We start from the raw sequence: 10,918 nt of genomic DNA on the forward strand, positions 1-10,918 counted from the left end.
CTCTTTAAACTTTTTTTTTTTTTTTACTGGGGTGGGCAAGACCCCTGGACTCACCCCTCCCCCCCTTCTTCAAATTTATATATATGAACTGTGAGATCACCATACCTCAGAGAAGGGATCATTACAAGAAAAGGCCATCTTGGACTTAGTATATGAAATTGCTTTTTTGGCAATTCAATCTCTGTATTTTGGGACTCACTCATGCGGGTTCTGAATTTTCAAATGGTTACATACATAAATATATAGGAGCTAAGCAGATACAGGCACTAAAAGTAATGCATAGCAAAACACCAGACCATGTTTACCTGAGCATAGGCTGTCTACTCAGTGCATCAGTTCATAGGCCTCCCAAGGTTTTGCTTTTCTTTGTCAGAGTACCCTGACCACAAGTTTGTGTGTGTGTAGATTAAGTCCAGCCTAAAACTACAGTGCACAGATAATGTACTGTCTTACATAGCATGCATATTATCAGTAACTGAGAAGCAATGACATCAGTAACAACATGTATAATTACACTAACATTTTAGTTATGAGCAGTGTAGTACAGACTGACCATGTTACAAAATACTTGATAGACTACTAGCTACTTGGATAATTAGTTAGTTAATTTGTTTTTATGCAGAGGATGGAGAGGGACACTTGACCTAATTCTGCTCTGTGAAATATTGCTTACTAGAATGGCAAAACAAGAACAGTGTTGCTATACTGTGTTAAATTGGAAGACAGTATCTATGTTGTTAAATTATTTATTTCATGTCAATCCAGGCTACAAACATTACCTCTGATTAGTACTGTATAGTAGTAACACAGAGATATATAGTATTACTGAAATAGGCTTAGCCATTAAACAGTAGAAAAAGAGGCAACAGAATTAGTGGTGTGATGCCAAGTTCCTGAAATTTCATACAACAGTCTGCTATATGTACCATCTAATTCCTTGATGCAGTCAGTCTAAAGTTTCACTTTTGATACTTCAAATATGTGAGTGAATTCAAATAAAAAACAACACAGCTGAGTAAATATAGCCAAAAAAATTTAAAGGCATCATAATAAAAGACACACTCATTTAAAATGCACATTGTAAAGCAATACAAAAAATATCCAAAGTATTTGGTATGTAGGGCAGAACTGCTCATGTTGCACATACAATAAATAACAGCCTGTCAACCCCAAAAACTAAACTTAATCATAACCATAGCCCAGTGAAAACCAAGCCTCAGAACCAAGCCCAATCAAAAACTTAATCCAGTCCTTAAGCCTAGACACAATAACAGCTGCAATACTTAACCTTATCCTAACCTCAACCATAATCTTTACACCAGACCAAAATTGAAACCTATACCTAAGCCAAGCCCTAACCCTTAAGCTTAAGGTAATCAAAACTAAAACTTAACTGCTATTCAAACATGTAATAATAATTTCACCGAGTTCAGAAAATGGAATCAAGCTTGAGCAAATGGTACTTTCTTCCAATACAGTACTTGAGCAAATCACTTTTGACCAGAAATTACACATCTAAATGTTCCATTACAAAGAAACCTGATACACATACAAGTGGCTCATTTGCATATAATATATTTAATATTATCTCCTGTTGTTTCAGGTTAGTGATTTATCACCCAAGAGAAATCATAGACGTTACTCAAACAGTAATAATGTAACCCCCACACACACCTTTAATAAGTTCATAGGTACAGAGGTACGTAAGTAAGTACTAGGTTAGTTCTGCTTGCAGGCCAATTTAAGCCTAGCCAATTTGCCTTTTTGGGCTCTAATTAGCCTATCACATTTGGCTAGACATTAGTTTTACCCGTCCAATGGTTGAAGATCGTATTACTCCTAATGAGAATAACCAGGATCATACCATAGATAATTTCAGGGGACACATGCATGGATTAAATCCTCTCTCTATTCGTAGTAAATGGGGTAGTCTTGGGGTAAATGTTCTGTTTCCCATCCATAAATCCATGCTGCTCTTAAATATGGACAGGAATGAATTTTGTTTTATGTAGATAGGAAGCCTGATCCACAGTAACAGTATTTTCTGTGAGACATACCTGTGCCTCCAAACTATTCTATTGATTGTTGTAGAAGAGGTTTAATTTCCTAGACTATTTCTGATGCCATTTAACTTACTGATGTGCAGTAAACCCATTGATACTGGGTTGAAGGATGCTTTGTATGCCACACACAGGTCATCTCTAAGCAGTCTGTAGGATACTGAGTACAGTGACAGGGCTTTGAAACTGTCCATGTAGGATATGTTACTTAGGCCTCATATCCTTTTGGAAAGGTATCTCTGTGAGGCATTTTTCAGTTTTTTCACGTCTAAGCAGATGTATGCCAATGGGATCATTATATTCAATGACTGGTCTATTGAGGCCTGAATAATGGGGGGTAATGACATCCCTAGGTCTAGACATAATCCCTTTTATTATAAGCTGTACAATAGAGAAGGACTTTCTTACAACAATGAACACATATTGGTCAAAATTTTGGTCACCATCCACATAAGTTTCCAAATCCCAAACAACTGGGTCAACTCTTAGGAGTGTATTGCTAATGTGGTACTTCCCCGGGATACAGGACTTCACAAAGGATTCAGTAATATGTTTTTTGTTATTTAGTTTCAGTCCATATTTTGGCTCGAGTTATATATTTGAGACAAACCTTCCTGCAGGCTGGCTAATACATTTCAGGATTTAGAGATTGTTCCTAGCTTGCAGTCATCTGCAAACTTAATCAAACAGAGTCCTTTGGTATTGTCATTTACTTCAGAAAAGTACACACCAAACAGGAGAGGTGCCATCATAAAACCCTAGGGGATTCCTCTAGTGGCTGGTCTCTTTGTGGAGGCAACTTCCCATATTTTGATTTCCAGACCAATTATGACTTCATCCATTGCTTGGTGGCCTTTTCAAAATCTCCACCAGGTTGAGTAAGCATAACCTGTCTTTGATGAACCCAAATTGAGATGAGTCTAGTGTTTTGACCCTTTCATTTGATAACCTTTTATTATAGCATGCTTCTTCACCCTTGACGTAGTCTTGTTACTCCTGTCTTGTTACTCTGCATTACTGCATCTCTCAATTAGTCGATGCATTTTCAACATTTTGTACCCTATTCTGTTGCATCCTACTTTTGTCAGTTACAAAACTATAATTTACAGCATTAAAGACAATCATCTATTATTTTCTTATGCTTTATACTTTCACCTGCATGCAGTCCTTTCAATTCTTCTCTTGCTTCTTTTTTATTGTTATATCACATTTACCATCCTGATTCTTGCCTTGCTGAAACTCACCCTTTTAGTTACTGTTTTCTTCACTATATTTATAGTTTGGGATTTATGTTAGAATGTTGAATGTCCATAACATCAATGTTCATAACAAAATGGTACAATATTAAAGTGCCAGAACATTGAGCATTATAACGTACACAACTTTTTACAGGGGGCAGGTCTCCACGAAACAGAACCACTAAGTGGGGAGCAGTGTCCCATACCCCTTGTTATTTATATATACCAACTCCAGGAGAAAACGACAGCTGAGAATGGGCAAAACCCCAATCCCAGTTGTACTGTGATCTTGTACAAAGTCATGCTAACACTGTGAAATATTGTAAGGTTCTCTGTTGTGACACTTTTATAATGTACAATTTCAGTGTTTTAGGATTGATGTTTTAAACAGCAATGTTATAAATATTCAATTACAAACACAAGGTGCAGGGTTTGATTCTCACATGGGGTAATTGGCTAGGCTTGTACTAAACCTATGAACCTATGATGTTCTGACATAGATCCCATACTTTATATATGCATTTCATAGAGCTGTTATACAGATACCTATAGCAATATGCTTACAGCTGACTTCGTTTTTAAATATTTATATCTGTCTAATTATAAATACTGGTTTTATTTATGTAAAGCTTTGTGAATGTTTGCATTCATAATGTCACACTTTTTATGATTTTTGCCTTATTGTCCCTGGATGTACCTGAAAACAGTATTCAGATCAATGATCCTACCTGAATAACAAATGTATAAATAAATTAATAAGTAAAAATTCATGCATTTCATTAGCTTTGCATTCATCTCTGCTTTTCTTTTAATCATTATACTTCTCCTAGCACAGCATGTCTACCTCATGGTTTCACCATCATTATAGATCTCATTTCCAGCCATGATCAACTGCAATAGTCAGCTTTCTTCAAAATTTCTCTAAATTATATTAAGCTGAGATATAAAAAAACATGTGTGCATAATATATAAAATAGCTGTGATTAATCACCTAAATTCAATTCCATATAGCATGATATATAGTCTCTTACATTTTATGATGTAGTACCTTTCACAGAAGCTATAAGTGCTAAAATAAATACTTTGCTTATAGATGAAGATTATGTTTATTTTCCTATTGAAAAAAAGAAGCAGTCTCTGACTGTGCAACATTTCAGCATAATTATGGAATATTTTCAGTAACTCTATCAGGAGCATTTCTCACTAGCAATAGATCAGTTATCCTAAAACTTTCAGTTCAGTCTGCACTTTTGGGTCAAATGACTGAATTTTGCTATCCTACAGACTGTCACTACAAGAAGATTTATACAGATCCCTAAGCGCAGTGAGAACAGACATGATTGTATTAAGCTACAGAAAGTTAACCCCGTGATAAAGAGTGCATGAAATGCATTCATGGTTGCTAGTTGTCTCAGTAGAAACCAATGTTCAAAAATTTAATCTAGATAATTTCTGCTCACATCTTCACTTTAACTTGGTCTTTTTTTCCCAGCTGGAAAAATCAGATTAAAAATGTAATGGATAATTTTTATTTCAAAATCACTTACATCACCCTTATTGGCAAACCAGATTACTTTGGAAATTTGACTTTCAGTCAGCATAAATAAAATGCTTATTTAAATATTAATTTCTTCTGATTGTATTACTTTTCTATTCTCCCTTGTGCAGATCAAAACACATGCATATTTTGAAAAAAAAATACTACAGTTATTTAGCAAGAAAAAAAGCTTCTGATCCATTATGCATTTTATTCCTGTTTTAAACACTTGAAATGTGTGTTATAAAAGGAATGAATGAAGATGCACCATAAGGCATGCTCCTATTCAAAATGCATTTTAATAATATGAACCTCTTTGTTTTATGGCTCATAAAGTAGAGTGGTTCAATACAGTCCTAAGTGTTCCTTCCTTTTGCCAAGGACAAATGGAGGCAGGGATGCAGTAATTTGTCTGAAATTAGATCTTCCACAAGGATGCTCCCGAAAGTATAAATTATTTCAAATATGCTTTTATAAGCAGTGATGTTTGCATGTAAAATTAATTTTGTGTATCCATCATTTTCTGTTTAATTTCTCAAACAATGTTGAGAGTTATTGTAAACAGAACTGAGTTTATTGACATCAAAAGAGCAATGCATTAAGATTAAAATAACCTGCTTCAGTAGCAGCTTTACTTTACACGTGGCTATAGAGTTATAACATGGTCATTTTCAATTCCTTTTTGATGCTGTGTGATTTCAAGTAAGCTTTGCAAGTTGTAATAAATAGTTCATATGACAAAAAGGTAACATGAATGGTTACTAGCTTATACATTCATTCATACCCCCACAATAGGTGATAATATCTTGGACTCGGTATTAACCAACATGAGTAACCACTGCAGCACTGCTACGGTATCATCCTCCCTGGTAAGATCCAACCATAAAGTGGTCACCTTCGAAGTCACTATCTGCCCTGACCCCCCCCCCCCCTCTAGCTAGGGTCGAACAAAAAAAATTCTCGAAAGCTGATTACAACCTCCTGCAGGATGGTATAAACAGCTTCACAGCCCCCACTCCCTGTGCAGGAACTATCACCAATGTCCAAATCTACACCAAAGTACTATATGAGCATTAATATAGATGCATGGAATCAGGACTACCTGACAGGACAAAATCATCCTCTGCAAGGAAGATTAAACCTGTCTGGTGGACATCTGCAATAAATAAACTATATAACTTAAGGAAAAAATGCTGTCCAGGACAATGAAGGAGCAGGAACCCAATTGGAAGCAATCTCTCCTTAGCCAACTTTGAGTAAAAATTGGCCAAATCTACTAGAGACAGTCATAAGGCCTTCTTCACATATGTTCACAATCTCGAAGGAAGCACCCAGATCTGTTCAGAACTGGTGGTCAAGGATACCACATACACAAATGCTGTAGATATAGCCAACTTATTGGCTGACAGATTTCAGTGAAAACTTCACCCCTCTGTCCCCCCATCAGTAAATCAGGGCATCCCCATTACCTGCCCCCCCCTCCGCTTATCTCTAGAGAACAGATCAGCACTGCCCTCTCAATGGCAAAACAATACAGCCTCCATGAGACCTGATAACATCCCAGGCTGCATCCTACATGAACTCAGGCATGAACTTGCAGCACCATTAGGCACCCTATTCAACCAAATTCTGAGTACCGGCTTTGTCTCAGCAGACTGGACGACAGCCACTGTCATCCCTTAACACAAAGGTGGAGCATCCACCAATCAGGGAAATTATAGACCCATCAGACTAACAAGCCTGATCTTCAAGGCCATGGAATGGATTATCATGGACCTCATTAACAGGGACATTGGCAATCGCCAAACACTCAACGCCACACAGTTTGGCTTTATTGAGGGGAGATCATGTCTGTTAAATCTGGTTGACTTCTTTGAGACAGTCACCAAAGCCATGGATGAGGGGAAGATGGTGCACACCTCCTACCTTGACCTAGTCAAAGCCTTCGACACACTTCCCCACTTGGGCATAATAGATAAACTCTCTCAACTAGGCATCAATCCATATGTTATTAGATGGGTAGCAAACTGTCTTACTGATAGAATCCACCTAACCAAAATAGGGGAAGCCACCTCAAGCAGTAAACCCGTAATAAGCTGCATACCCCAGGGATCAGTCTTGTGGCCTCTGTTATTCAGGATATACTTCTTGGAGGTGCAAGCCAAAACAAGTCTGCTATTGCTGACCAAGTTTGCAGATAACTGCAAGCTGGGCCTGGTCATCAATTCCCCAAATGATGTGGACATCCTCCAAGAGGTTCTCACCCAAACAAATGACCAGTGCCAGAAACATGGCCTCAAGCTGAATGTCAAAAAATGCATTGTTGTCCCCTTTGGGGAGAGTGATGTCCCTACATATTATCACATTAATAACAATGTCCTAAGCACACAATCAGTCATGAGGAATTTGGGCACCCAGGTTGATAGCAATCTGACTTTTGACCACCATGTTGCTTCCTTTGTAGAGAAAGCTTTCTACATGGCCCACCTCATAAGTAAGTGTATCTCATCCAGGGACAAAGAAGTCATAACATCCCTATATTCCTCTCATATTAGGCCAATTACTGAGTACAATGCCCCCTTCAGTATGTACCTCTAAAAGCACATGCAGCAGCAGGAGAGACCACAGAGGTTCCTCACCAGGAGAATCCAGGGCCTCAGACATCTACCCTACACAGATAGGCTAAAAGCCCTATCCCTCTACTCAATTTCATGCAGACTTCTCAGAGGTGGCCTCTATCTGGCATACAAAGCAATCTCAGACCCCACCTTGATATTTACCTGACAGGGGGAATACCATGATCAAGAAGATGGTTTACCCAGGGTAAGACTCTTACGTTGCACATTTGAGTTGGGTTGACCCCTGTTATTTCCCCAAATGTGGGAAATTCAACTGCATAATGGACAAGCATATGCTACTGGCATGATCAACCAGATAGGATCACCTCAGTGGGTGGGTAGAGAGGAGGGGCCAGAGCCCGCACCTCCACCGACAGGAGGGGTCCGTCTCCCTGCAGAGGGGGCTGGTTATGGACTGGCAACCTTAACCTTGGAGGGCTGCAGTCCAGTGCAGATTGTTGCAGTGCTTAGAGCCAGAGAGAGAGGGAGGGAGAGAGCTCCTGCACTCAGGCCTCCTGCCAGAGTGGAGTGGCCTAGCGCATGACAGGACCCCTTCACCTCAGCCCGGGCTCATTGGTCTCACCTCAACTTTGATCCTGAGGGGAATGGAACATTTCGCTCCTCTACCCATGCCTCAGTCCTGGGGTGGAGAAGCTTGGCTCGCAAGCCATGACCCGCAGAACCACACCGCTGGGGCCCTACTCCAGTGGGAGTAGGTCAGCCTGATCGATCGCTGCATATCTGCAAGTTAAGCGCCACTCAAGTAACCCACAGATGTGACCTCAACCTGGTGTGTGACATCAATAAAACTTGTTGGCTGGACAGATTTGTGTCCCAGAGACTCCCCCATCTGTGGAATAGAGTCCCTCTCCATGTCAAGCAGAGTACCTCATTATCCCTTTTTAAGCTCAATCTGGAGTAACTGGATAAGAAACAGAAAATACACCCCTGGGATTCCACCTGTGTCACTGCTGGACAGAGGCTAGGGGTGCTAACTTGTCTAACCATAAGATAAACTCTTGGCTAGGCTTATAAGGGCCTCAGGGCCAATACCCTAGTAACTTCCTATGATCCTGTGTTCTTTGGTATGAGCATTGTCAGGGTTGCTCTGAGATCTAGAGTCTTTATCACAGGTATGATGCTGCGATATCATTACTGATACAGAAAGAAGATGCCTGCATTTTCTTTTGTATTCTATACCCTCATATTCCACTAAGTAGGATTCCAGCTGGGCACATATACCTCTCACTTGACCAATTCAGTTAAAGCCTTTTGCCATTTGCATCCTCATTGTCTCTCCTTCTTTTAACAGATCTAGAAATCTGCTTGTTTTATCATAGCTGGATTTTTGAGACACTTCTTAAAAAGTTGGGCTATGATTGTCTTGTTGATTTAGCATTAGGCACCAACAAACTAAAATTGATAGGAAAGATTGTTTTGATTTGCCTGTATAGAAGTCTCTGACCAGGCGAGCCAAGTAGATTGTCATAGGGTATATTTCTGAGATTAAGTAAATTCAAGAAGATATCAGTATTGTCACATTTTGACCTCTCTAGTATTTGCTTTGCACAATGTACTGCATTTTCAGAAAGGCCGTTTGACTGTGGGCATTCAGGACTACTAGCAGCATGGATAAAGTCTCACTCTTTTGCAAATCTCTAAAACAATTGAATGGTAAACTGGGTACCATTGCCAGAAATAACATTATGTGGACTACCATGGACTGAGAAATGATGTTTCATCTTAGTAATAACACCAATGGACGTTAAGTTAGGTAGCAGATTGATTTCAATCCAGTTTGAATAACAATCTACCAACACTAAGTAAAGTTGACTGTTCCACTCAAATATGTCAGTGGCTACTGTTGACCAAGGTAGTTCAGGAATTTGACTTAGCTGAAGTGGGTCTTTTGGCAAATGTGGCTTAGTACTGTTTCATACTGAACAAGAAGAAAGACTTTATCAATGTATTTTGACAGAGAAGGCCAAAATACTAGTTCTCTCATCCTTTATTTTGGTAGAATCAGAACCTGGGTGGCCACAATACAAAATTTGAATGTATTCATGTTGTAAGGAAGCAATAAGAACAACTTTTGGACCTTTGAAAATGATTCCACCTTCCATCAGCATCTCATCTCTGTATGGAAAATTAGGTTGCACTTCTGGCGGTACACTAGATTGCTTTGATGGGCATCCTGCATTAATGAAGTGGATTAACTTTTGCAAAATTGGCTCAGTCTTTGTATGATCTCTCATCTCATCAAGTTTCACACTTCCAAGACATCAAGAGTCAAAATTCTCTGCATCAAGCTGTTCCATGGTATTTCTGGGGGTGATTTGGATAAGGTATCAGCCAGTTAAAAAAGATTACCTTTTGTACAGTCCATTTTGAAATTATATTTTTGTAATCTGAGCATCGTTGTTTGTAGTCTTGCAGGAGCTGAATGCATAGGCTTCTTTAAAATGGTGACTAGAGGCTGATGATCAATCTCGATCTGGATAGATCGGCCATAAGTATAATCATGGAACTTCCAACTTGAAAAAAATGGCCAAAAGTTCATTCTCAATTTGAGCATACTGCATCTCAGTTTGAGTAAGAGTTCTAGATGTATAGCCAACAGGTCTGCCTTCTTGAAGAATAACTGCACCAAGACTGAACTCTGAAGCATCACAGGAAAGAACTACTGTTTGTGGACATCATAATATCTCAATGTAGGCAGGTTGGCATTTTACTGTTTGAGGTTATCAAATGCTCTCATGTGTTGTTCTAACCATGACAGGCAACATTTTTGCATGTTAGCTCTATTAAATGTGCTGATAACTCACTAAAGTCAGGGATAAATTTGCCCAAATAGTTAACCATATCAAGAAAACACCATAGGGGTTGGACACTGTCTGCAGCTGGCATCTCAAGAATGGCTGCTTGTTTAGAAGGTCTGGTCATAAGCCTGTACTGGTGAATAAATGACCTACAGTACATAAGCAACTTCTGGTAATCTGAATTTACATTTCAGAAGATTAAGCTTTAAGTTCACTTCATGAGCTCTGTCCAGAACTTTCCTGAGGTTTCTGTCATGCTCTGCTTCACCATTGCCTCCAATCAGTAAACCATCAACTGTTATTGCACATAGGTAGCCTGAAACAATTTGCTCCATTGCACGGCGAAAGACTTAACTGGCAGAATTTATTCCAAAAGGCATATTTTGGAATCTGTATCTATCAAATGGCATGCTGAATGTAGTCAGTAGTGAAGATTTGCCATCAAGCATCACTTGCCAAAATGAACTCTTTGCATCTAAGACAGAAAAAACAGTGGTGTTTGGCATGAGGGCAGCAATCTTCTTGACTGTACACATAGGCTGATAAGGTCTCTTTACTGCCTTCTTCAAGTCTCTTGGTTCAATGCATATTCTGATTTCATCTGAATTTTTCTTTTGAGCAGCTACCATGGAAGACACACACTCAG

General features: G+C 39.0%; 1 pseudogene; it reads left to right on the top strand.

Moving 5' to 3' along the window:
* The first annotated feature begins 7,607 nt into the window (after positions 1-7,607).
* On the top strand, positions 7,608-7,740 carry LOC122803674 (annotated as a pseudogene).
* Positions 7,741-10,918: the final 3,178 nt, after the last annotated feature.

Source organism: Protopterus annectens, chromosome 5.part1 (genome assembly GCF_019279795.1).
Source record: "Protopterus annectens isolate FY-2018-M chromosome 5.part1, PAN1.0, whole genome shotgun sequence".
NCBI classification, from domain to species: Eukaryota; Metazoa; Chordata; order Ceratodontiformes; family Protopteridae; genus Protopterus; species Protopterus annectens.